General features: G+C 54.4%; 3 long non-coding RNA genes across 3 annotated transcripts; all 3 read left to right on the top strand.

Annotated features, from left to right (window-relative positions):
* Window positions 1-545: 545 nt before the first annotated feature.
* LOC135323750 (uncharacterized) lies at window positions 546-3,974 on the top strand. Its single transcript, XR_010385270.1, has 2 exons — window positions 546-1,616; window positions 2,037-3,974. It is a non-coding gene; the product is annotated as an uncharacterized LOC135323750 (long non-coding RNA).
* Window positions 3,975-13,306: 9,332 nt separating this feature from the next.
* Window positions 13,307-17,361, top strand: LOC135323758 (uncharacterized). The gene is made up of 5 exons (XR_010385280.1): window positions 13,307-13,567; window positions 14,423-14,608; window positions 15,352-15,441; window positions 16,233-16,320; window positions 16,874-17,361. It is a non-coding gene; the product is annotated as an uncharacterized LOC135323758 (long non-coding RNA).
* Window positions 17,362-18,842: 1,481 nt separating this feature from the next.
* On the top strand, window positions 18,843-22,279 carry LOC135323751 (uncharacterized). Its single transcript, XR_010385271.1, has 2 exons — window positions 18,843-20,094; window positions 20,515-22,279. It is a non-coding gene; the product is annotated as an uncharacterized LOC135323751 (long non-coding RNA).
* Window positions 22,280-24,174: the final 1,895 nt, after the last annotated feature.

A 24,174-nucleotide genomic window follows, 5' to 3' on the forward strand; every position in this document is an offset into this window, starting at 1 on the left:
TGGGGAAAAGAACATGCAGGGAGCACATCGCAGAGGACTGTGCTGCACACCACTCCTGCTGCCTTTCCCAGGCAGAACTCTCGGCACCCTGTGCTGCTCATGCCCCTGTCGCTCCCTGGCTCCCTCTCAGCCACTGGGGCTGCTACCGGTACCAACTTGCATGTCAGCGGAGAACACGCCTCACTGTGTGGCACAGCCCCTCTGGCTGCCTGCCCAAGGGTCTTCCAACAGAGCTGCTGCCCACAGCCAGAGAGCCCCCAGGGAGGGCCTCCCCCCGGCCCCTCATCCCCACTGAGAGCTTGTCTGGCCTCCCAACTTCAGAGCCACCACCTCCTGCATAAGCGATGTGGAGAGTCTGGCCACCTGCTCCGTCTTCCACCTGTTGTGGGCACCGCAGAGGTTTGGCCACAGTGGGGGCAGGGACACCGGCATCCTCTGGGGCTGGCGCCATGCCCAGCAGCTGTGGCCACCTAAGCGATATTTTCATGTGGCTCACAGACCTGGGGAGTTTCATCTGGCAAGGGATGTCAAGGAGAACAAGAAGGGCTTCTTTAAATACATCGGTAACAAAAGGAAAAGTAGGGAGAAATGTGGGCCTGCTGCTGAATGGGGAAGGGGCCTTCAGGACAGAGAATACAGAAAAGGCCGAGGTACTGAATGCCTTCCTTGCTTCAGTCTTTAACATTATGCACAGGCCAAGAAACCAAAACAACAAAGCTGTGCAATGCAGACCTACACAGAAACAGTGTACAGGGACACCGGGGAAAAAGACATGACCCCTGATGTGATCATGCAGCCCTTGGCCTCATGCTAGTGCAGAGCTGACCCCACAACACAGCGCTACTGCTCTGTTAAGGCACTACTGACATGCCCCAGATGAGCACAGTGTCCCTGTGGAGATGGTGACCCCCACACTGTCCCTTCAGAGGCATCCCCTCATGACCCTTTAGGACTCACAGCTGGAAACAGAGATGAGATGATCCCGGCCTCTGCTCCTCCTGGCATCTCTCCTGCCCCACAGCCTCACTCTTCAGTGCCGTCCGTAGCTCTAGCAGCAGTGTTTCTTCCAAACGCTCCCCTCTGGCCCCAGTCTCACCCAGGCCCTTTCTGCAGTTTCTCTCTTCCTCCCATCGCTAACTCCTCCCTCCATCCCTCTCTCTCTACACCTCTTTTTGCTGAAATCCCACAGAAAATTAATGGGGATGGGGGAGGGGGGGATGACTAGGACAGGAGATAGCACACACTCTCACCGCCCTCAGCTCTCCCTATGCCTCCTGAGGGAAAAGTTGACCAGGAAAACCTCAGGCAGAGAAGGCCCTGAGGGCCTCTGCCCTTTCCGTGGGGTTCAGTATACTGAATTATTAACAGATTTTGCCTTTCCATTTTTCATTTCTCTGCAGCAAAAATTAGTGCACTCAACTTTACACACTGCATTTATGAGGCATCATCTCCTCTCTGAAGTCTGGTTTCAAAGCTAGAAGTTGTGAATGAATACCTTCCTTTTGGAAAAGCTCTGAAGCAGGGAGTGTTTGAGGTAGATTAATGCATGGGAGAGGAAGAGCTGCAAGTCACTGAACACTCTCAGGGTGGGAGAAATCTTCACAGCCCTTGACACGGTAAGATCTCTGGCTGCAGGGAAATGCTACTGAGGCTCCTGGAGGGATTTTCTAAACCCATTCCATCCCATGAATGATAGGATTTTTAGCTTCTCTCTCCTGGCTTCTCAGTGGAGAGGAGGAGGAGGAGTTGCTTCAGAGCAGGGATTCCCTGCCGCAGCTTCTCAGGGACAGGACAGGCTGTTGCCTTCTCCCAGGGAAGCTGCAGGGGTGAGAAGCTGGGGTGTGCACCTGGGTCATATATTTGCCATCAGACTCCTCCACTGAAGATCGTTTTCTAGAGAAAATGGGTAAAGTAGAAGGTAAAGAAGGTACGAAGGTAAAGCAGAAAGGAAACGTGGGGGGTTCTATGAGAAACAGAATGAGTTGGGCTCACAGAAGCCTGATCTAACTTGTCACTGTCTTTTCCTCCTTGGACAGTCTCTCAAGTCCAGAGGAAGCAAATGTCCAACAGCAGCTCCTTCAATGAGTTCCTCCTCCTGGCCTTCGCGGACATGCGGGAGCTGCAGCTCTTGCACTTCTCACTCTTCCCAGGCATCTACCTGGCTGCCCTCCTGGGAAATGGACTCATCATCACAGCCGTAGCCTGAGACCACCGCCTCCACTCCCTATGTACTTCTTCCTCCTCAATCTATCCCTCCTTGATCTTGGCTCCATCTCTACTACTGTCAGTGGGGATGTATGGAGCGCTGCCTGAGGAGAGGTGAGGGCTTAGCTGAGAGCAGGATTAGTAGACAGACCAGCATGGGTGACATTGTAGTGGGTGTCTGCTGTTGACCACCTGGTCAGGAAGAAGAAGTAGCCGAGGCCTTCTTCAGAGAATTGGAAGAAGCTTCCTGTTTGCAAGCCCCGGTCCTCATGGGGACTTCAAGCCCCCTGATATATGCTGGAGACACCCCACAGCAGGGCACAAGCAATCCAGGAGGTTTCTGGAGTGCACTGATGACAACTTCCTAACACAGGTGATGGAGGAGCCAGTGAGGAGAGGTGCTCTGTTGGACCTCATACTTACAACAAAGGAAGAGCCGATTGGAGATGTGAAATTCAGGGGCAGTCTTGGCTGCAGCACCCATGAGATGGTGGAGTTCAGGGTCCTGTGAGGAGGAAGCAGGGCAAAAAGCAGGATCACCACCCTGGACTTCAGGAGAGCAGACTTCAGCCTGTTCAGGGAGCTGCTTTGGAGAATCTCTGGGAATACAGGAGGGAGGAGGGGTCCAAGAGCATCTACCGATATTCAAGGATCACCTCCTCCAGGCTCAAGCATGGTCTAGCCCAACAAGCAGGAAATCTAGCAAAGGCTTGATCGAGAAAGTACTTGAAAAGAACGGCTTAGAGCTGAACAGAAGATCGAACTCTTCTCCATGGCAATATTGATAATTTTTATATATGTAGAGTTACTGAAACAGTTTGTTTAAAGAGTAAGCTTCTCTTTTGTTACCTTTTCTTCACATGCTAATGGTCACCTGAAACTGTCAGTGTTTACATGGCTCAAGATTACCAGTGAACCTTTTTATCTTGTGCTAAAATGGGAAAGTAAGATTTATTTAAAGTGACTTTGGCCTGGAACATTTATGATGAAGCCTGTACCTCATGCTACCCTGATTATTCTATTGAAATTTGTTATGAGGGCCTGGTGGTCTTCTAATGAGAACAGGTTATTCTTCATTGTCATGCTTTTGACTTCAAGAGAAGCACAGCAGATATGAATAAATCTCCAGCTTGTTCAGCAGTTTGAACTTCCTACCTGATATTTCAGGCACTCTGCAGTTTATGCATCAGAGGGTTTTTTTCCATTTTAGAACTTGCTGTCCTACAGTGAGTCATCAAGCTCTAATGCCTTCCTCAGTGAACAAAGAAACTGTGTCTGGCAGAAGACAGGGCTGTGACTGAGGACATGATGGAAAGAGGAAGTTTTGCATTAGTTTTGTCACTTTGGTGTGTCTCCCTTGGGACACTATTGTCCTTTACCCGTGTACCTAGTTCATCAGATTTTAAGATGAAACAATTCTGCCAAATGGAGTTGTCTCTTTGTGCTAGCACAGATGTCTGCTCTGGAGCTTTCTTCTAGGCTCTAAGGAGACAAGAGATGTGCTAGGGACATGCAGCGTTATAGGGAACACATTCTCATGATTCATTTATTTTACCTTCATATGAGCCATAGTTTCTGGTACTGGGAATCATGCCAGGGCTGCTAGGGAAGACACCAATCCTAGACAAAGGTGCAAAGGCCTGAAGAGGTTGCTTTTTAGGGATTTAATCTCTTTGGAGGCTTACATGCTCACATTTCTATTCATTCCTGGTTCTGAAACAACTTTTCAAATGAGCTTAATGGTCAGATGATAAAGTATTTGAATAGTTTTTCTTCCTATTGTGAAATGTTTTTTTCTCCAGCTGTCATGAACAGAATTTAAGACTGAAGTTACCACCCTTGGGTGGTTTCTGAAGTTATGTTTCAATATTTAACATCTGTGAAATGCTCTGTCCATGCTCTGCGATGCAAACATGGTCAGCAAGGAAGCATCTTTGGCTTGATATGAACTCACTAAGCATGTCTGCCTGAGCCTTGCACAGCTCCGTTTTGCTGTGAACATCCTGACTTTCTTGTAAGAGGGGTCTGTGGAAGTGAACTTCATATTAGCTCTCTGGCATTGACTGCTATGGTGCTAATTATGGGAGAGAGTCAGCTGCTGCTGCCAACTATAAATGCTCCCTGCTATAACCAATGAAGATCTGATTAGGCATTGAGATAGCCCTAGATAAATATGCAGGACCATCAGGGAAAGAGTACTGTGACAACTCCCAGAGAGATTATTTAGAATACTGTCTAAAAGTGACAGAAAGACTTTTTTCCACTACTGAACAGATTTCTTTCTCTCTCTCCTGTAAGTGGTTTGTGTCTCGACCCCTTCCCCTCAAACTTGTTTCCAGCTTGACTTGATTAAAGTCAAACTGGGCTTGGAGCATTTGGTTATGACAGATCCCTGGGCAGTGCCGTGTGAGAGCTGGTGGGTATTTGAGGCACCTCAGCAGAGCAGGCAGATGCAGTGCAGCACTGAAGTCGGCCTGCTCTGCTCTCCAGTGGCAGCGGCAGCTGTAGGCTGGGTGAAACTCATGGCAGTGCCCCAGGTGACCCTGCAGGGCCCGTTGGTTTTTTTTTTTTCTTTCTTTCTTCTTGTTTTCTTTCGATGCTGTGTGGCATTGGAGGTGCCCTGTATGTCCCACTCAACTGACCCTGCAGGGTGGGTGCATTCCCAGTCCCCTGTCCCATCGCCGTGTCCCGGTGGGCAGTGGCGTGCCAGAGAGGGTCTGTGAGGCACCAGCCGGGCGGTAGAAAAGGTGCTGCTGATGCAAAGAGAAGGGACCTCTTCATCAGCAAATCAGAGCTGAAGTGGAAGTGGCCTCAGCTGGAAGCAGTGCCTCCGTGCACAAGAGAGGTGAGGGCAGGGAGGTGCCATCCAATGCAAGGGCCCCGTACCAAGGCACGAGTGCTGCTCCAGCCCCCGTGGGCCCCACTGCCTGGTAGACCTGCCCTCTCCTGCCCAGGAGCCATGGAGACCCCCAGCCTCAGACACAGACCCGGTGCTTGGAAAGTCCCTTTAAAACCCCACTGGAATTGTTTTGGTGACCTAGACAGGTTTTTCTGCCAAAGAGAAGAGCAACTGCTGCCCCTTCCCCACACTCTGAATACACATGATCTGAATTGAGGAGCTGGTTGGGGGGAGGGGGGCGGTTGCTGGCGGTTGTCTGTGTTTTTCAAAAAACATCACTTGGCAAGCATCTGGGCCTGTATTTGACAGCAGTGGAAAAAAATCAAGCACCTGCTTAGGCAATGCCGCCTGTGCCCAGACGGACGCGGCGGCTTAGATCTCAGAAGACAACGCTCCAGCAGCATTGCCTGCCGTGCTGGCTCCAGGGAAAGAGCTGCCGTTGGCTCCAAAGCTCCCTTCCTGTAGAGGATCCTGGAAGAGACGCATGCGTGTGAAGCTTGTGCCGTGCAAGCTGGAGCAATGGGCGTCAGGAGCGAGGGCATTAGCTGGGAGGCTGATGCTGAGAAGTCACAGTCAGCAGGAGAAGTGAGGGAGATGCTCGGACTCTTGAACAGTCAGTGGGGAAAAGAACATGCAGGGAGCACATCGCAGAGGACTGTGCTGCACACCACTCCTGCTGCCTTTCCCAGGCAGAACTCTCGGCACCCTGTGCTGCTCATGCCCCTGTCGCTCCCTGGCTCCCTCTCAGCCACTGGGGCTGCTACCGGTACCAACTTGCATGTCAGCGGAGAACACGCCTCACTGTGTGGCACAGCCCCTCTGGCTGCCTGCCCAAGGGTCTTCCAACAGAGCTGCTGCCCACAGCCAGAGAGCCCCCAGGGAGGGCCTCCCCCCGGCCCCTCATCCCCACTGAGAGCTTGTCTGGCCTCCCAACTTCAGAGCCACCACCTCCTGCATAAGCGATGCGGACAGTCTGGCCACCTGCTCCGTCTTCCACCTTCCCACCGGAAAGGGCTGCCGTGCTCTAGACATCCTCTTCTGCAGACATCAGGTCCCGGAAAAGACAGAGAAGGAAAGCTTATGACAGCATCACGGAGCGGGCCCTGAGAGCCAGGCTGCATTGCAAACTCTACGCGCACCTTCTGGCCTGCCCTACAAACAAGCCCGCACTGGGCCCAGTGCAGTCCTAGCAGGAGGGCACAGTCCCCCAACCCTGCTCAACGAGGTGGGCAGGGGCAGGGAGGTCTGCAGGGCCAGCGGGTTGCCTGGCACAGGGTCTCTGCAGGCTCCCAGCACTCCTGCTGGGAGTGCTTTGTCAGGCCAGTCTGGGTGGCTCCACACACCCCTGCTGGCTCCCTGGGGCTGCTCTGTCCTGCAGACCCTGCTCCCAGGGCTCGGCCCTCACAGAGCTGTCTTGCCCACTCGGGCCCTTTCACAGCCACTTAGCCATGTGGCTCTTTGGCTTGGGAAGGTCCCTGCTGCCCACTCTCCCCAGCTCACAGCCCTCCGTGCTGAAATGTGAGCATGTCCACAGCACTCAGGAGCCCCTTGGGCAAGACTTGCCAGAGCAGAAGCCGCAGCTGGAAGAGATGAGGTTCCCAGCTCCAGCAAGCTGGCTGCCCGCTGTGGGTGCTGGGTCCGGAGGCAGCTTAGCAGGACAAAGCTGCTCCTGCCTGAATAAAATCTGTATTTAAACCTAATCATGGGCATTACGTGTACTGACTTTATCAGTCTCTGGGGCACAGGGCAAAAAAAGGAACTTGCCCAGACTGGCTGGCAGAAACTCCATCCCCGGTGAGAAGGCTGATTATTGGAGCTTGCACCCCTTGCAGAGTTAGGAGCCTGGTGCATGGGTAATAGCAGCTCCTAGTCCAGCTGCTCCTTGTGGCTTTTGGAAAACATCATTGCTACGCTTCTCTCTTCGCCTGTGTGCAATGCATCGAGTTCTCCTTCCCCCAAAAGGCTTTTTTCTCTGCTGGGCAATTAAAAGTCAAGGCGTGTAGCAAGGGTGGAGAGAGGTCCTAAAGACAGCACATTGTTACCAGCAGCAGCAGAGGCTGGTCCCTGTGCAGCAGCTCTGTTGCCCTGGCCCTCTCCCTGGGCACTGAAGGGCCGTGGGCATCTGCCTGAGGCAGCAGGAATTGAAGCCCCTCTCCTGCAGGTGAGGGGTGCCAGGGAAGAAGTGCCACAGCCCTCTGTCCTCCTTGCAGTCCCTAGGCACCACGGACAGCACGCTGCAGGTGGTGGCCCTCACACATCCCACCTCGCGCCTCCTGGAGCTGCCAAACAACTTGCAGGTCTGGCGTTTGCCAAGAGTGGGGTTCACAGGGTCAGGTCTTCCCCCGCAGTGGGAAGTGCTTCTCTCGAGTGGACACCACTGCCTAGCATAAGGCGCAGAGACCCTGCTGTGAGGAGCGGTGTACTGTGCAGCAGTGTTGGGCTGCAGTGGGGCCAGAGCTGGGCCATAGGCACAACTATGTGGCCCCTGGTGGGACGGGTCCAGGACTGCCACCTGCCCAGGAGCCCGAGGCCAGGAGCGCTCAGGGATGTGATGAGGTTGTCCCACTGCCCAGCTCCCACAGAGGTGTTTGCTGCAGCCGTGCTGACCAGTGTCCACCAGCTGGGAGACCCTGACAAGCGCCTGCTGGCTCCACCACTGGGGCCTGGCAAGTGGCAGGGGGGTCTCCGCAGCCCTCAGCATTGACCCCCAGCTCCCACACTGCTGGGATGGCTCCATTGCCAGCTGAAAGTGGCTTTGGGAAAGCAGCCCTTACAGCGCTAGGAGACCTCATTCCCACCCAGCAAGCCCAACCCCGAGAATTTGTCTCTGCCGTCATGGTCATCAGTGCTAGGGTAAGTCCAACATATGACCACTCTTCCTCACTGCATCCCCGCTGCCCTCCCCAGCCCTGTCCCCCCATTCCGATCACAGCAGAACCAGTGTTGCCATGGGAACACAGATGCTTCCAAGGGCTCAGTCCCAACAGCAACTCCACCACTGGCCGCAGGGAGACAAGGGCAGGTGTGGAGCAGGGCCGGCCAGTACCAGGGGCCAGCTTGGGAGAGGACGCGGGGGAGCTGGGGTGGTACAGGAGGGCCTGAGTGATGGCTGAGCAGGGATGGCCCAAACCCACTGCAGGCCAGGGCGGGGGGCGGGGTCAGATCACATCTGAGCTTTCTGTTCTCCGGTTTTCACTTTTCTCCCGCCCTGGGAAATGGGCTGCTGATGGGAAAGAGGCTGCTGCGGGCAGGCATAGCAATGCCTGCACTGTGCACCTCCTGCTCCGGGGAGAGAGAAGGGAAAGAGCCCTGGGGCCAGAGCCCACTGGCTTCAAGACCTTCCCTGCAAATGCCTCCTTATCTCTTTCAGGCTCTTGGGATGGACGGCGTGGTTGTCTTTGGCAACCCTCAGCCAATGGAGTGGCAGAGCTATGGCTGCACTGGCCAGGTATTTTCCCCAGCTGCCTGGCTGGGGACAGACGGGGGCTTGGTTTTCTGAGAGCAGCCAGAGAGGATCCTGGCAGAGGTGTCAGGGAGGAATCCCAGGCATGGGCGCTGGGGAAAAGCTGCCCAACATGCAGGAGCAGCAAAGCCCTTGGGAGCTTGCTGACTGAGTAGCTCTCCCTGGCCATAAGCTCAGCTTTGCACAAGAAGCCTCTGGCACCGCAAGACTGACAGCAGCGCTTGCAGGAAAGAGTCTGAGAAGTGGGGAAAGGGGCTCTCTACAAGGGGATGCCCCCAACCCATGGCTTTTGTACTGAGACTTGATAGGCCTACACAGTTTGGCCAAGAGGCATCCTCATGGCCCTCAGATGCTTTTGGTTGTTGATCAGTGATCAGCCTCCTCAGGTACTTGAGGACTGGGGGCAAGTGGGACAGCTCCTACAGCTGCAGCGGGGAAGGTGGAGACACCCGCCTGGGGCCAGGGCCCTGACACCTGCCAGGCCCCCTCCCAGCTGCAGGGAAGCAATCGCAGGACCAAGCAAACCCCAGCAAACAACCATCCACACGTCCCTTGCAGCTAGTGACACAGGCAAACTCTTCAGGGTAGTTCCTAGTGGAAACCTTTCCCACAGCCTTCTCCTGCCCTGGAAAACTGACTGCTGGTAGCGGGGTGCCCGCTGTGGGCCGGCAATAGCAATGCCTGCACTGTGCACCACCTGCCCCAGGGAGGAGGAGGGAAAGAGACCCCGGGGCCAGAGCCTGCTGGCTTTATGGCCTTCCTTGTAAATGCCTCCTTCTTTGTTTCAGGCTCTGGGGATAGACGTCCTGGCTGGCTGCAGCCAGCCTGAGCCCATGGAGTGGCAGAGCTATGACTGCACTGGCCAGGTATTTCCCCCTGCTCCCAGTGGGATGGGGAAAGATGGGGGCTTCCCCCTTCCCACTCTCATTGCTCCTGGGGTGGTTTCCATGAGCAGCCAGAGGGGATCCTGGCAGAGGTGCCAGGGAGGTTTCCCGCCCATGGGTGTTTAGGCAAAGCTGGACGAGTGCGCAGGAGCAGCGAAGCCCTCGGCAGCTGGCTGGCTGAGCACCTCACCATGGCTGTGGGCTGTGGTCTGCACAGGAAGCCTCTGGCACTGTGGGACTGACAGCAGCTCTTGTAGGAAGGAGTCTGGGAAGCCAGGAGAAAGGGCGGTGGTACTGAAGGATACCCTGACCCCCAGCTGTGGCACTGAGACTCAATGACTGACAGGGGTGTTGTTAGAGGGAACGCTTCCTGTGCCCAGGTGCTTGGGGATAAGAAGTCAGCAATGCTTATGGGAGTCCATCAGGGCTGTGCCCTCCCAGCTGAGCCATAAGACCTCAGATGCTTGCCACTCTTGGAGAGGAGCTGGCCTTTCAGAAGACTGGGGGCAAGTGGGACAGCTCCTACAGCTGCAGCGGGGAAGGTGGAGACACCCGCCTGGGGCTAGGGCCCTGATGCCTCCCAGGCCCCCTCCCAGCTGCAGGGAAGCAATCGCAGGACCAAGCAAACCCCAGCGAACAACCACCTACATGTCCCTTGCAGCTAGTGACTCAGGCAAACTCTTCAGGGTAGTTCCTCGTGGAAACCTTTCCCATGCCTTCTGTGTCCACAGTCTTCTCCAGGCCTGCTGGTGGGAGAGAGCCCACTCCAGGCAGACAGCAATGCCTGCGCTGTGCACTGGGACAGAGAGGGAAAGAAGCCCTGGAGACAGAGGCCACTGGCTTTGTGGCTTTCCATGAAAATGTCTCCTTCTCTGTTTCAGGCTCTGGGGACCGACAGCCTGGCTGGCTGCAGCCAGCCTGAGCCCATGGAGTGGCAGAGCTATGGCAGCAGTGGCCAGGTACTCCTGCCGCAGCCAGCTGGACAGCCACAGATCGGGGCTTGGCCCTTCCTGTTCCTCCCAAGCATGTCATTTGAGGCAGGCCTGGAAGAATAGGCCAGGAGGCCTCCTCATGACACTGTGATGCCTTTGCCTGTAGATAACCAATCAGCCTCCTGCTGCAATCACTTCCTGGGCAGGAGCACTTGGGAACAAGCTCTCAGCAGTGCTTGCGGGTGTCCCTCATTGCTGTGACCTCCGGGGTGGGCAAAAAGGCCACAAGCACTAGCCACTCTCTTGGAGAGGAGCTGGCTGCTCAGAGGATTCAAGGGCAAGGGGCAGAGCTCCCATGGCTGGAGAGCTGAAGGTGCTGAAACGTGCCTGGGACAAGGGCCCTGCCACCTCCCAGCCCCTCTCCCAGCTGCAGGGAAGCAACTGAAGCAACTCATCGGCTGCCACACAGGACCCGGCTGTGGGCCAACAATAGCCGCGCCTGTGCTGTGCACCACTTGCCCTGGGTGGGGAGAGGAAAAGAGGCCCCGGGGCCAGAGGCCACTGGCTTTGTGGCTCTCTGTGCAAATGTCATCTTTTCTCTTTCAGGCTCTGGGGACCGATGGCCTGGCTGGCTGCAGCCAGCCTGAACCCATGGAGTGGCAGAGCTATGACTGCACTGGCCAGGTATTCCCCCTAGCTGGCTGGCCAGGGGCAGATGGGGGCTTCCCCCTTCCCAGTCCCATTGCTCCTGGGGCGGTTTCCAGAGCAGCCAGAGGGAATCCTGGCAGAGGTGTCAGGGAGGTCTCCCAGGCAGGGGGCAAAGCTGCCCAACGCGTAGGAGTGGCGAAGCCCTTGGTAGTTGGCTAGCTGAGTACCTCTCCCTGGCCATTGGCTCAGGTTTCCACGAGAAGCCTCTGGCACTGTGGAAGCAGGCTTCCAGCAGCTCTTGCAGGAAAGAGTCTGGGAAGCAGGGAAAGAGGCGCTGTTAAATGGGGCGCCCCCAAGCCAATCCTTTTCACTGCAAATGCTTTCTTTCCTGTTGCAGGCCACAATGTCCTTCACGCTGGCTGCTGCAAGGAAGTGCTGGCCTTCCCAAGGCATCCATCCATAGCTGTTTCTTCAGTTATGCAGTTACAGTTGTTTTTGTGAAGACCATGTATTTTTTTAAATATAGTTTTATGTGTAGTTCTTTAAGTGTTGTATGTTGTTTTGAAGTGAGCTCACAGTCCGTATGTTTTTTTGTGACTGAAATACGTCCCTTGAGCTTTGCTAAATTGCCCCATCATTTAAACCATCCTTTCAGATACCACGTGCCAGTTAGGTCCAGACACAAGGTATCTGGAGAACTTCACACTCATTTCCTAGGGCTGCGGTCTGGCTTTCCCATCCCTTGCCGGATCCGGGTTTCTCCCTCTCCTTCCTCCCGACTGCTGGTGGGTCTCGCTGGCTCTCCAGCCCGCGCCTCATTCCTGAGCCACCTCTGATTTCCTCTCCCAAAGAGCTTGAGGAAGGGACGAGCTCACAACTGCATCCAAACGCTGGGCAAGGGGAGCTGGGGGTTGCGAAGAGGCAGCCCCTGTCCTGAGAGCTGTTGGGGGAAGGCAGGTTCGGGGAAGGGCGAGAAGATGAGGAGCTGCTAGCCAGGTCTGAGTTTCCCCCCATGAACTACCCTCCCCAGGGCCAGGGGGAACCTTCCATCTCTCCAAGGGGCCAGGCAGGAGAAATGTCTCTGCAAGACCATCACAGCTGCACAGGCTGCAATGAGCTGGGCAGGTCTGAAGTGCCTTTCTGCCTCCTCCTCACGCTGGGCAGGGGCACGGGCACAGGCTGCAGCCTATGGGGCTTGCTTTGGGGAGCTCTCAGGACAGGGCAGTATGTCACCTCCCCAGGGCTGCAAGCCCTGACTGTGGGAGTCTGGCAGGATCCCGGACAGATGCAACCCAGACATGCTCCCCCCGCCCCATCTGCCCAGAGCCCTCTGCCTCCTGGGTCAGCGTGGGGAGCAGATGGCAGGTGGACGGAGGGGCCCAGCGTGCCAGCAGGTGGAGGGACCCTGCCAGCTCCCGCAGCACAGCCCGCTGCTGAGGCCACATCACAGCCAGCCAGCTCTGGGATGAGAAACGTCCCTGCTCCTTCCCGGGACACAGAGACAGACACGCAGCACAAGAGGCTCCCCGGGCCGGTAAGCCCTGAACCAGAGGGGAGCGGGAGGGGGATCCTTGGCCCTCCCTTTCCTGGCCCGTGTCTCTGCCCACCTCCACCCAATCCCAACCTGCCCCCCACACCCAGTAAATACCCTGCCCCCAATTACTTTTTCCACACTGGCCCCAGCTCTGCTACATCCATACCCAAACTGGGTATTTCCGATACAGTTCCCTAGGCAGCCTCAGCCGCCTAGGGGATTTCTCCCATGTCCTCTTTGAGTTTTTCACAGACTTTGGCACCACTTGGAGACATTCCTGGTGGATTCACCTCCTTGCGCAGGAGGCAGTGGGATGCGGGCAGCGCCCCAAAACGCCCAGGCTGGCTCCCCTGCCTGCTGTGGAGCCAAACCTGGCAGGTCCCCTGAGGCCTGCGTGTCCTTGCAGCCCCTCCACTGTCACAGGGCCTCCCCTAGGCACGCGAAGCACTGCGAAAGGGCCCTTGCCCTGCACGGCCTCGCCCACACTGCTCCATGCCGCCGGTGGCCCCGCAGGGCGCGGGGAAGGGAGTGCTCCCCCCGCCCGGCCACCAGCCGCGCCCCGCCGCCGCGCGCCGGGACTGCAGCTCCCAGCATGCCGCGGGGCCCCGCGCATGCTCCCCACCGCCGCGGCGCGGCGGGACTACAGCTCCCAGCATGCCGCGGGGCCCCGCGCATGCTCCCCACCGCCGCCGCGCGGCGGGACTACAGCTCCCAGCATGCCGCGGGGCCCCGCGCATGCTCCCCACCGCCGCGGCGCTTGGCCTGGCAGCGGCCGGGCGGTGGCGCAGGAAAGCGGCAAGGCAGCACTGCACAATTGTTCTGGTGGCACTGCTGGCTGGGAGACCGGCTGGGGCCGCCAGAGCTGGGTGCTGCTGGAGCGAGAGGTGCCAGCGGAGGGTCGCAGCTCCAGGAGGACTCTCGAAAGGAGCCATGGAGTACTATCTTGCTGCTGGCGCCCGAAATATAGATGGAGTGCTGAGCGCAAAGGAGAATAGGGGTGAGGTGCGTAGCGGGCAGATGGAGAGGGCTTAGCTTGGGAGGTGGCGGCCGTGCGGGCCTTCTCTGGGGCATCCAGTGTGTGTGGAGGAAACCAAGAGTGAGAGAAATAGGGTGAGGCCAGTGGAGGCGCTCAGGGAGTCCTGTCTGCCTGCCCATCCTGGATTCCAGCTCAGCAGGCAGGAGGGGTGGTGTGAAAGGACGTCAGGTTTGGTTTACAGGGTTTGGAGTTGCAGGGAAGGAGGTGACGTAGCAGAGAGCTGCTTTTGAATAGGCTGCTCTTTGCGCTCTCCCTGTTTGGAGTGTTCAAAGAGCATTTCTGGTAAGTGCTGCTGTTATGGAAAATTAGGCTCGCCAGCCACCGTAACAGGGTCCAACCCTAGGTTCCCGCTCAGGCAGAAGTCTGAAGCCAAATCAGAGTGAAATAAATTTTAGTGACACACATGCAGTAATTACATCTCGAGCTGGGTGCCTCTGAAGAGGGACCCGATTTGAACAAATCCCTGGGTAATTATACCCTTCCAGTCTAGTATCCACCCCATAGTTCTGAACCAATCATGGTATTAGAGTTCAGGGTCTTCCAGCTCCTGGCTGGTCCTTTCCGTAGTTTCCAGGTGTGTTCTTTACTTCTTATCTCGCTTCTGCATAGTTGTTGGTGGCTCTTTTACTCCCTTATCTTGTCCCTTGGAACCAGTCTTTGTGGTTACTTACTTCTGCGTAGCTGTCTGGCTCTTCTACTTCCTTATCTTGTCCTCCAGAATCAGTCTTGTGGTTCCTTTATTTCTTTCTTCTGTGTCCTAGGTTCAGATCCCTCTCCCTGCTGATGCTCATTCATGCTAAATTGCTTTTCTCTCTCTACAGCTGTGCAAGAAGGCTATTGAGATGGTGGCCTGAATGCCCATGAGCGTCTCTGTCTTTCTAGCTTGAGTGCAGAAGACAGCAGGTGTAGTAAGATGTACTGAGCTGCTGGACATCCCGCTCGGGGTCAAAATCCCTTTGTTGCCTGGCTCCCACCCTGTCTTCTGCCAGACCAAGCTGGGGGAAAAGGTAAAAGCAGTAGAAAGGGGAAGGAAAAGAGATGGGAGATAACCACAAGACTGAAGCTGTAGGCCCTGGGCTTTTCCTCAGCTGAAGAGTCTCTCAAGCAGAGAAATCTTTCCTTTGGGTAAAATAGGGAGCTGAGCTAAGTGCTGAGCCAGGAATTACTCTAAAGCTCAGAGGCCTGAAAAAGCTACCCTATGGGCTGAGGAAGCTCAGAAGTGTCTTTGCGTCTTTCCTGATTCCTTCCTACCCTGCTCATGCTGTGGACGATACATTTAACACTTCACCAGCCATCCGGTTATTTTGCTTTGGGAGATCCACACTGTCACTTGCTGAGCACCGAGTACAACAGTCTGCACGACCTGCAGTCATGGGCCTACTACAAATGCAAAGATAACCTCCAGACACTAAAGAGAGGAGGTTACTTCACCAGCGATGGCAAAGTAGGTTGGACATCAGAGTGTTTTTCTCACTCTGCCCTCAGGCAGACCCGCTCTGGGAATTCCCACACCTGCTCTTCCAAGGCTGTGCCGTGCTCTTTGAGCACTGGCATAGCAGCTGGTGGGTGGCCTGGCAGCAGAGTGAGGAGCACTGCTCCCCCTGGGTGGGTGGGAGCAAAGGCCCCAGCTGCTGGGGAGGGCAGGGTGTGCAGGGGAGCAGCTCTTGCTGGGTTATTGCTGTTTCTGGGAAGGCAAGCCACATAGTTAGCGTGACAAGTCTTGGTGATTTCTCCCCTTGTCTCTCCACAGGTGGTTTGCACTCTGTGGGAGTTCAACGAATACAGGCAGTATCTGATGACACTCAAAACAGAGGCTGACAAAATGTGCCAGCGAGAACAAGTAAGTAAAGTGCAGTGTTCATAGGCCTGCTTCATGGTGCAGAGGGTTGGGGCTTCACTTATTTTATCTCAGCACGGCATGAACTGAAGAAGCAGCGAGGCCTGTGCTGGCAGGCCGGGCGTTCAGCTGTAGAAACGACTACCTGGTCCGAGCTGCGATAGTGCAGGATGCTAGGGGTGGGGACAGGCAGGAAAGTCGTCCCTGAGTGCCCAGAGTGCCGAGGGAAGCCCTTCTCTTCTGCCCCGGGTGTATGGCTGAAGCGGAGCACTGCTCTGGGCCAGCATGAAGCCTCAGCATGCAGCGGTGTGAGAGCATTTCGTGGCAAAGGCGAGCTAAAACTTGGTGTCAACTTTCAGAAGGTGCTTCGATGACTGCTGGCAAAATTAAAGGATGTCCCCGAACCGCCAGAGGGGATGGACATTTCTCACCTCTGAGAGTGGCTGCTGCGGGAGCAAAGAGAGAGTTTGAGAGATGCTGAGAGGGAGATGAGGCACAGGTCAGAGACAGGACAAGCAAGGCTTGCTGTAGGAGCGGGCCTGTGGCCTGTCAGCGAGGTGCTGGCTGGAGCCTTGTCTTCCAGGAAACACCACCAGATTCCTGCGTGACCAGATGCTAATTGTGCCTACAGTGGCGCAGTCTGTGTTTGGAGCCTGGCAAAGCCAGCTGGAAGCTGTTTGGGGCACTTGAGCCAAGAACTCTGGAGCAGGATGATGGCAGTGGCTAAGCAGAAAAAGCTCTGGGCAAGACAGCTCCAGGTGCTCTGTTTCAGCCATCTTCATTTGTCTTTAAAGGTTTCTTGCCATGACTGTGCAGAGGATGGAGAAGCTTGAGGCCCTTGAAGAAGAGAAACGCCTCCTCCAGCAGGCTGAGCGAGACCAGGTGTGCCAGGTACTCTTCGTGGGCTCTTGTGCTCACGGACTCCCATGCTTAGCATAAATCCATTAGCTGCACTAAGTATTCCCAGGGTCCCTGTTGCTGCTTTCTTGTGTGGTGAGCAGCCAAACATGGAGCATCCCTGAAGGAGATAGTGCCAGTGCTTAGCCATTCATGGGTTGCTTTCCTGCTGCAGGAGATCAAAGATTAGCTTAGAGGAGAGCCTGCTGTTGCCTGATTCTCATTAGCGGAACACATTCAATGCTGCCTGGCTCCATCAGGTGGAATGGCCTCTCAGAAAGCACGACAACAGCTGGGTGCTCCAGGAACAAGGATTTTTCTTTTTTCTTGGTCTCACAACTAGCATTCTTCACATCAGTACTGGGAGAGGTGCAAACGAGCCTGCAATAAGAGGCAGAGGTGTCGTGAGAGCAGGCAGCACCCATGATGGGAGAGGAGTCCAGAGCAAAGTGTCCAGCACAATAACACAACCTCCGCCATCTCCTCTATCCATTTTGTTTGCCATTCACTCATCAGTTCCTCCTGGTTTCTGATACAGAAGTCTTTACGTGAAGAGCTGCATAGTGAAATCCGGACTACGCTGATAGGGACTACAAGGACAGAAGCCCAGGAGCTGGAAGAGGTGGCTGAGAGCATGCTGGAGGAAGTGCTGGAGAGGGTGAAAGAGCTGGATTGGCTAGTCCATGTTTTAAGGAGGGCTCCACTGGCAATCAGTGGAAGGTTGCTTGCTAGTGCTAGAAGGGCAGAGCCTTCTGAGACGACATCTCCAGATCTCCAGGAGGAAATTGGACTGGTGGCTAGAGAGATTGTAGCAACCGTTACTGATGCCTTAGGGAAGCATTTGGTATGCAGTGCATCAGATGCCTGTGAGCCCAGGCTGTCGGCCGGGCAGAGGGAGCCGTACGTAGCCGCACGAGCCAGGTGAGCTGGCAAACTGGAAGAAAGCAGGCTGAGGGCAGCTGAATTACCAGGCTATAACAGCAACTTCTCTGGCGTCTCTTGACAAAATCGCCAAAGATGCTGTTGAGAGGGTTGGATCCACCTTGGAATCTTTTGTGGCTTTGCAATTTGAACATCACTTGCACTGTCAATTTGCTGAAATCCTGAAGCTGCCCCTTGAGACTATTTCTAAGAGACAACTGCAGGCATGCCGGACACCTTTCTCAACCCGAGCGATGAAGGAAGTAGAAGCATCATGTAGAGCATCCAAACACTGGACAGCAGAAGCCACAAGGTTGCCCGTGTTGCAACCATTCCACAATGTTGCTGCCGTATCACGAGAGAGTAGCACGCTTGCAAGGCGTAGCATCCAAAATGCAATGTCCCAAGTTCAGCAAGTCCATTCAGAAGGAAATGTGTATGCTGCAATTGTTGTCCATGATGCTCTGGAAACCCTGAAGCAGCAGCAGCAGAAGTTAGAAAAAGACATGAATGCAAAGGCAAGATCCTTCAAGGACACTTCAGAAGAAAGCACCATGGAGAGTGGGCTAGTGGAGTTGCTGTTAGATCAATGCGGTCAACCTCTGACTGCTGTTGCTTCAGGAGTGAATTGTGGGAGGCAGGTCGCAAAGCAGCCCAGCCCAAGAGATGGGGATGAGAGCTATCCGAGGCTGGGCTTCCTAAGGCCAAGAGGAAAGAGAATTCCTGCTAGAAAATTAGAGAGGAGTGAGCCAAGAATGAAGCTCCCACCTATCTGCATCCCTGGAATGGTCATGCCTTCAGAGGCAGAAGCACACTTTGAAGAGGACCTGCCATGTAATCTCCTCCTGTCTGTTCTCCGAGGCTCTGAGCAAGATGCTCAGGGCCCACCAGAAGGCATTCAGAAGCCTCTGTGTTACCCCTCAGCACTCACATCGAGACCTTACACTCCTGTGTTGGAACCCCTACCTGAACCAAGGCCAGGAAGCATGTGAGACACCTTCCCGTCCGTGGGCCAACAGTTTTCCAGAAAGCCAAGCCCTCCATTGGCTCCAAAGCTCCCTTCCTGTAGAGGATCCTGGAAGAGACGCATGCGTGTGAAGCTTGTGCCGTGCAAGCTGGAGCAATGGGCGTCAGGAGCGAGGGCATTAGCTGGGAGGCTGATGCTGAGAAGTCACAGTCAGCAGGAGAAGTGAGGGAGATGCTCGGACTCTTGAACAGTCAGTGGGGAAAAGAACATGCAGGGAGCACATCGCAGAGGACTGTGCTGCACACCACTCCTGCTGCCTTTCCCAGGCAGAACTCTCGGCACCCTGTGCTGCTCATGCCCCTGTCGCTCCCTGGCTCCCTCTCAGCCACTGGGGCTGCTACCGGTACCAACTTGCATGTCAGCGGAGAACACGCCTCACTGTGTGGCACAGCCCCTCTGGCTGCCTGCCCAAGGGTCTTCCAACAGAGCTGCTGCCCACAGCCAGAGAGCCCCCAGGGAGGGCCTCCCCCCGGCCCCTCATCCCCACTGAGAGCTTGTCTGGCCTCCCAACTTCAGAGCCACCACCTCCTGCATAAGCGATGTGGAGAGTCTGGCCACCTGCTCCGTCTTCCACCTGTTGTGGGCACCGCAGAGGTTTGGCCACAGTGGGGGCAGGGACACCGGCATCCTCTGGGGCTGGCGCCATGCCCAGCAGCTGTGGCCACCTAAGCGATATTTTCATGTGGCTCACAGACCTGGGGAGTTTCATCTGGCAAGGGATGTCAAGGAGAACAAGAAGGGCTTCTTTAAATACATCGGTAACAAAAGGAAAAGTAGGGGGAAAGGTGGGCCTGCTGCTGAATGGGGAAGGGGCCTTCAGGACAGAGAATACAGAAAAGGCCGAGGTACTGAATGCCTTCCTTGCTTCAGTCTTTAACATTATGCACAGGCCAAGAAACCAAAACAACAAAGCTGTGCAATGCAGACCTACACAGAAACAGTGTACAGGGACACCGGGGAAAAAGACATGACCCCTGATGTGATCATGCAGCCCTTGGCCTCATGCTAGTGCAGAGCTGACCCCACAACACAGCGCTACTGCTCTGTTAAGGCACTACTGACATGCCCCAGATGAGCACAGTGTCCCTGTGGAGATGGTGACCCCCACACTGTCCCTTCAGAGGCATCCCCTCATGACCCTTTAGGACTCACAGCTGGAAACAGAGATGAGATGATCCTGGCCTCTGCTCCTCCTGGCATCTCTCCTGCCCCACAGCCTCACTCTTCAGTGCCGTCCGTAGCTCTAGCAGCAGTGTTTCTTCCAAACGCTCCCCTCTGGCCCCAGTCTCACCCAGGCCCTTTCTGCAGTTTCTCTCTTCCTCCCATCGCTAACTCCTCCCTCCATCCCTCTCTCTCTACACCTCTTTTTGCTGAAATCCCACAGAAAATTAATGGGGATGGGGGAGGGGGGGATGACTAGGACAGGAGATAGCACACACTCTCACCGCCCTCAGCTCTCCCTATGCCTCCTGAGGGAAAAGTTGACCAGGAAAACCTCAGGCAGAGAAGGCCCTGAGGGCCTCTGCCCTTTCCGTGGGGTTCAGTATACTGAATTATTAACAGATTTTGCCTTTCCATTTTTCATTTCTCTGCAGCAAAAAATAGTGCACTCAGCTTTACACACTGCATTTATGAGGCATCATCTCCTCTCTGAAGTCTGGTTTCAAAGCTAGAAGTTGTGAATGAATACCTTCCTTTTGGAAAAGCTCTGAAGCAGGGAGTGTTTGAGGTAGATTAATGCATGGGAGAGGAAGAGCTGCAAGTCACTGAACACTCTCAGGGTGGGAGAAATCTTCACAGCCCTTGACACGGTAAGATCTCTGGCTGCAGGGAAATGCTACTGAGGCTCCTGGAGGGATTTTCTAAACCCATTCCATCCCATGAATGATAGGATTTTTAGCTTCTCTCTCCTGGCTTCTCAGTGGAGAGGAGGAGGAGGAGTTGCTTCAGAGCAGGGATTCCCTGCCGCAGCTTCTCAGGGACAGGACAGGCTGTTGCCTTCTCCCAGGGAAGCTGCAGGGGTGAGAAGCTGGGGTGTGCACCTGGGTCATATATTTGCCATCAGACTCCTCCACTGAAGATCGTTTTCTAGAGAAAATGGGTAAAGTAGAAGGTAAAGAAGGTACGAAGGTAAAGCAGAAAGGAAACGTGGGGGGTTCTATGAGAAACAGAATGAGTTGGGCTCACAGAAGCCTGATCTAACTTGTCACTGTCTTTTCCTCCTTGGACAGTCTCTCAAGTCCAGAGGAAGCAAATGTCCAACAGCAGCTCCTTCAATGAGTTCCTCCTCCTGGCCTTCGCGGACATGCGGGAGCTGCAGCTCTTGCACTTCTCACTCTTCCCGGGCATCTACCTGGCTGCCCTCCTGGGAAATGGACTCATCATCACAGTCGTAGCCTGAGACCACCGCCTCCACTCCCTATGTACTTCTTCCTCCTCAATCTATCCCTCCTTGATCTTGGCTCCATCTCTACTACTGTCAGTGGGGATGTATGGAGCGCTGCCTGAGGAGAGGTGAGGGCTTAGCTGAGAGCAGGATTAGTGGACAGACCAGCAGGGGTGACATTGTAGTGGGTGTCTGCTGTTGACCACCTGGTCAGGAAGAAGAAGTAGCCGAGGCCTTCTTCAGAGAATTGGAAGAAGCTTCCTGTTTGCAAGCCCCGGTCCTCATGGGGACTTCAAGCCCCCTGATATATGCTGGAGACACCCCACAGCAGGGCACAAGCAATCCAGGAGGTTTCTGGAGTGCACTGATGACAACTTCCTAACACAGGTGATGGAGGAGCCAGTGAGGAGAGGTGCTCTGTTGGACCTCATACTTACAACAAAGGAAGAGCCGATTGGAGATGTGAAATTCAGGGGCAGTCTTGGCTGCAGCACCCATGAGATGGTGGAGTTCAGGGTCCTGTGAGGAGGAAGCAGGGCAAAAAGCAGGATCACCACCCTGGACTTCAGGAGAGCAGACTTCAGCCTGTTCAGGGAGCTGCTTTGGAGAATCTCTGGGAATACAGGAGGGAGGAGGGGTCCAAGAGCATCTACCGATATTCAAGGATCACCTCCTCCAGGCTCAAGCATGGTCTAGCCCAACAAGCAGGAAATCTAGCAAAGGCTTGATCGAGAAAGTACTTGAAAAGAACGGCTTAGAGCTGAACAGAAGATCGAACTCTTCTCCATGGCAATATTGATAATTTTTATATATGTAGAGTTACTGAAACAGTTTGTTTAAAGAGTAAGCTTCTCTTTTGTTACCTTTTCTTCACATGCTAATGGTCGCCTAAAACTGTCAGTGTTTACATGGCTCAAGATTACCAGTGAACCTTTTTATCTTGTGCTAAAATGGGAAAGTAAGATTTATTTAAAGTGACTTTGGCCTGGAACATTTATGATGAAGCCTGTACCTCATGCTACCCTGATTATTCTATTGAAATTTGTTATGAGGGCATCAATGAGTCAGTGAGTCATCAAGCTCTAATGCCTTCCTCAGTGAACAAAGAAACTGTGTCTGGCAGAAGACAGGGCTGTGACTGAGGACATGATGGAAAGAGGAAGTTTTGCATTAGTTTTGTCACTTTGGTGTGTCTCCCTTGGGACACTATTGTCCTTTACCCGTGTACCTAGTTCATCAGATTTTAAGATGAAACAATTCTGCCAAATGGAGTTGTCTCTTTGTGCTAGCACAGATGTCTGCTCTGGAGCTTTCTTCTAGGCTCTAAGGAGACAAGAGATGTGCTAGGGACATGCAGCGTTATAGGGAACACATTCTCATGATTCATTTATTTTACCTTCATGTGAGCCATAGTTTCTGGTACTGGGAATCATGCCAGGGCTGCTAGGGAAGACACCAATCCTAGACAAAGGTGCAAAGGCCTGAAGAGGTTGCTTTTTAGGGATTTAATCTCTTTGGAGGCTTACATGCTCACATTTCTATTCATTCCTGGTTCTGAAACAACTTTTCAAATGAGCTTAATGGTCAGATGATAAAGTATTTGAATAGTTTTTCTTCCTATTGTGAAATGTTTTTTCTCCAGCTGTCATGAACAGAATTTAAGACTGAAGTTACCACCCTTGGGTGGTTTCTGAAGTTATGTTTCAATATTTAACATCTGTGAAATGCTCTGTCCATGCTCTGCGATGCAAACATGGTCAGCAAGGAAGCATCTTTGGCTTGATATGAACTCACTAAGCATGTCTGCCTGAGCCTTGCACAGCTCCGTTTTGCTGTGAACATCCTGACTTTCTTGTAAGAGGGGTCTGTGGAAGTGAACTTCATATTAGCTCTCTGGCATTGACTGCTATGGTGCTAATTATGGGAGAGAGTCAGCTGCTGCTGCCAACTATAAATGCTCCCTGCTATAACCAATGAAGATCTGATTAGGCATTGAGATAGCCCTAGATAAATATGCAGGACCATCAGGGAAAGAGTACTGTGACAACTCCCAGAGAGATTATTTAGAATACTGTCTAAAAGTGACAGAAAGACTTTTTTCCACTACTGAACAGATTTCTTTCTCTCTCTCCTGTAAGTGGTTTGTGTCTCGACCCCTTCCCCTCAAACTTGTTTCCAGCTTGACTTGATTAAAGTCAAACTGGGCTTGGAGCATTTGGTTATGACAGATCCCTGGGCAGTGCCGTGTGAGAGCTGGTGGGTATTTGAGGCACCTCAGCAGAGCAGGCAGATGCAGTGCAGCACTGATGTCGGCCTGCTCTGCTCTCCAGTGGCAGCGGCAGCTGTAGGCCGGGTGAAACTCATGGCAGTGCCCCAGGTGACCCTGCAGGGCCCGATTTTTTTTCTTTCTTTCTTTCTTCTTGTTTTCTTTCGATGCTGTGTGGCATTGGAGGTGCCCTGTATGTCCCACTCAACTGACCCTGCAGGGTGGGTGCATTCCCAGTCCCCTGTCCCATCGCCGTGTCCCGGTGGGCAGTGGCGTGCCAGAGAGGGTCTGTGAGGCACCAGCCGGGCGGTAGAAAAGGTGCTGCTGATGCAAAGAGAAGGGACCTCTTCATCAGCAAATCAGAGCTGAAGTGGAAGTGGCCTCAGCTGGAAGCAGTGCCTCCGTGCACGAGAGGTGAGGGCAGGGAGGTGCCATCCAATGCAAGGGCCCCGTACCAAGGCACGAGTGCTGCTCCAGCCCCCGTGGGCCCCACTGCCTGATAGACCTGCCCTCTCCTGCCCAGGAGCCATGGAGACCCCCAGCCTCAGACACAGACCCGGTGCTTGGAAAGTCCCTTTAAAACCCCACTGGAATTGTGTTGGTGACCTAGACAGGTTTTTCTGCCAAAGAGAAGAGCGACTGCTACCCCTTCCCCACACTCTGAATACACATGATCTGAATTGAGGAGCTGGTTGGGGGGAGGGGGGCGGTTGCTGGCGGTTGTCTGTGTTTTTCAAAAAACATCACTTGGCAAGCATCTGGGCCTGTATTTGACAGCAGTGGAAAAAAATCAAGCACCTGCTTAGGCAATGCCATCTGTGCCCAGACGGACGCAGCACCTTAGATCTCAGAAGACAACGCTCCAGCGGCATTGCCTGCCGTGCTGGCTCCAGGGAAAGAGCTGCCGTGCTCTAGACATCCTCTTCTGCAGACATCAGGTCCTGGAAAAGACGGAGAAGGAAAGCTTATGACAGCATCACGGAGCAGGCCCTGAGAACCAGGCTGCATTGCAAACTCTACACGCACCTTCTGGCCTGCCCTGCAAACAAGCCCGCACTGGGCCCAGTGCAGTCCTAGCAGGAGGGCACAGTCCCCCAACCCTGCTCAACGAGGTGGGCAGGGGCAGGGAGGTCTGCAGGGCCAGCGGGTTGCCTGGCACAGGGTCTCTGCAGGCTCCCAGCACTCCTGCTGGGAGTGCTTTGTCAGGCCAGTCTGGGTGGCTCCACACACCCCTGCTGG

This window comes from Dromaius novaehollandiae, chromosome 27 (genome assembly GCF_036370855.1).
Source record: "Dromaius novaehollandiae isolate bDroNov1 chromosome 27, bDroNov1.hap1, whole genome shotgun sequence".
Lineage (NCBI taxonomy): Eukaryota > Metazoa > Chordata > Aves > Casuariiformes > Dromaiidae > Dromaius > Dromaius novaehollandiae.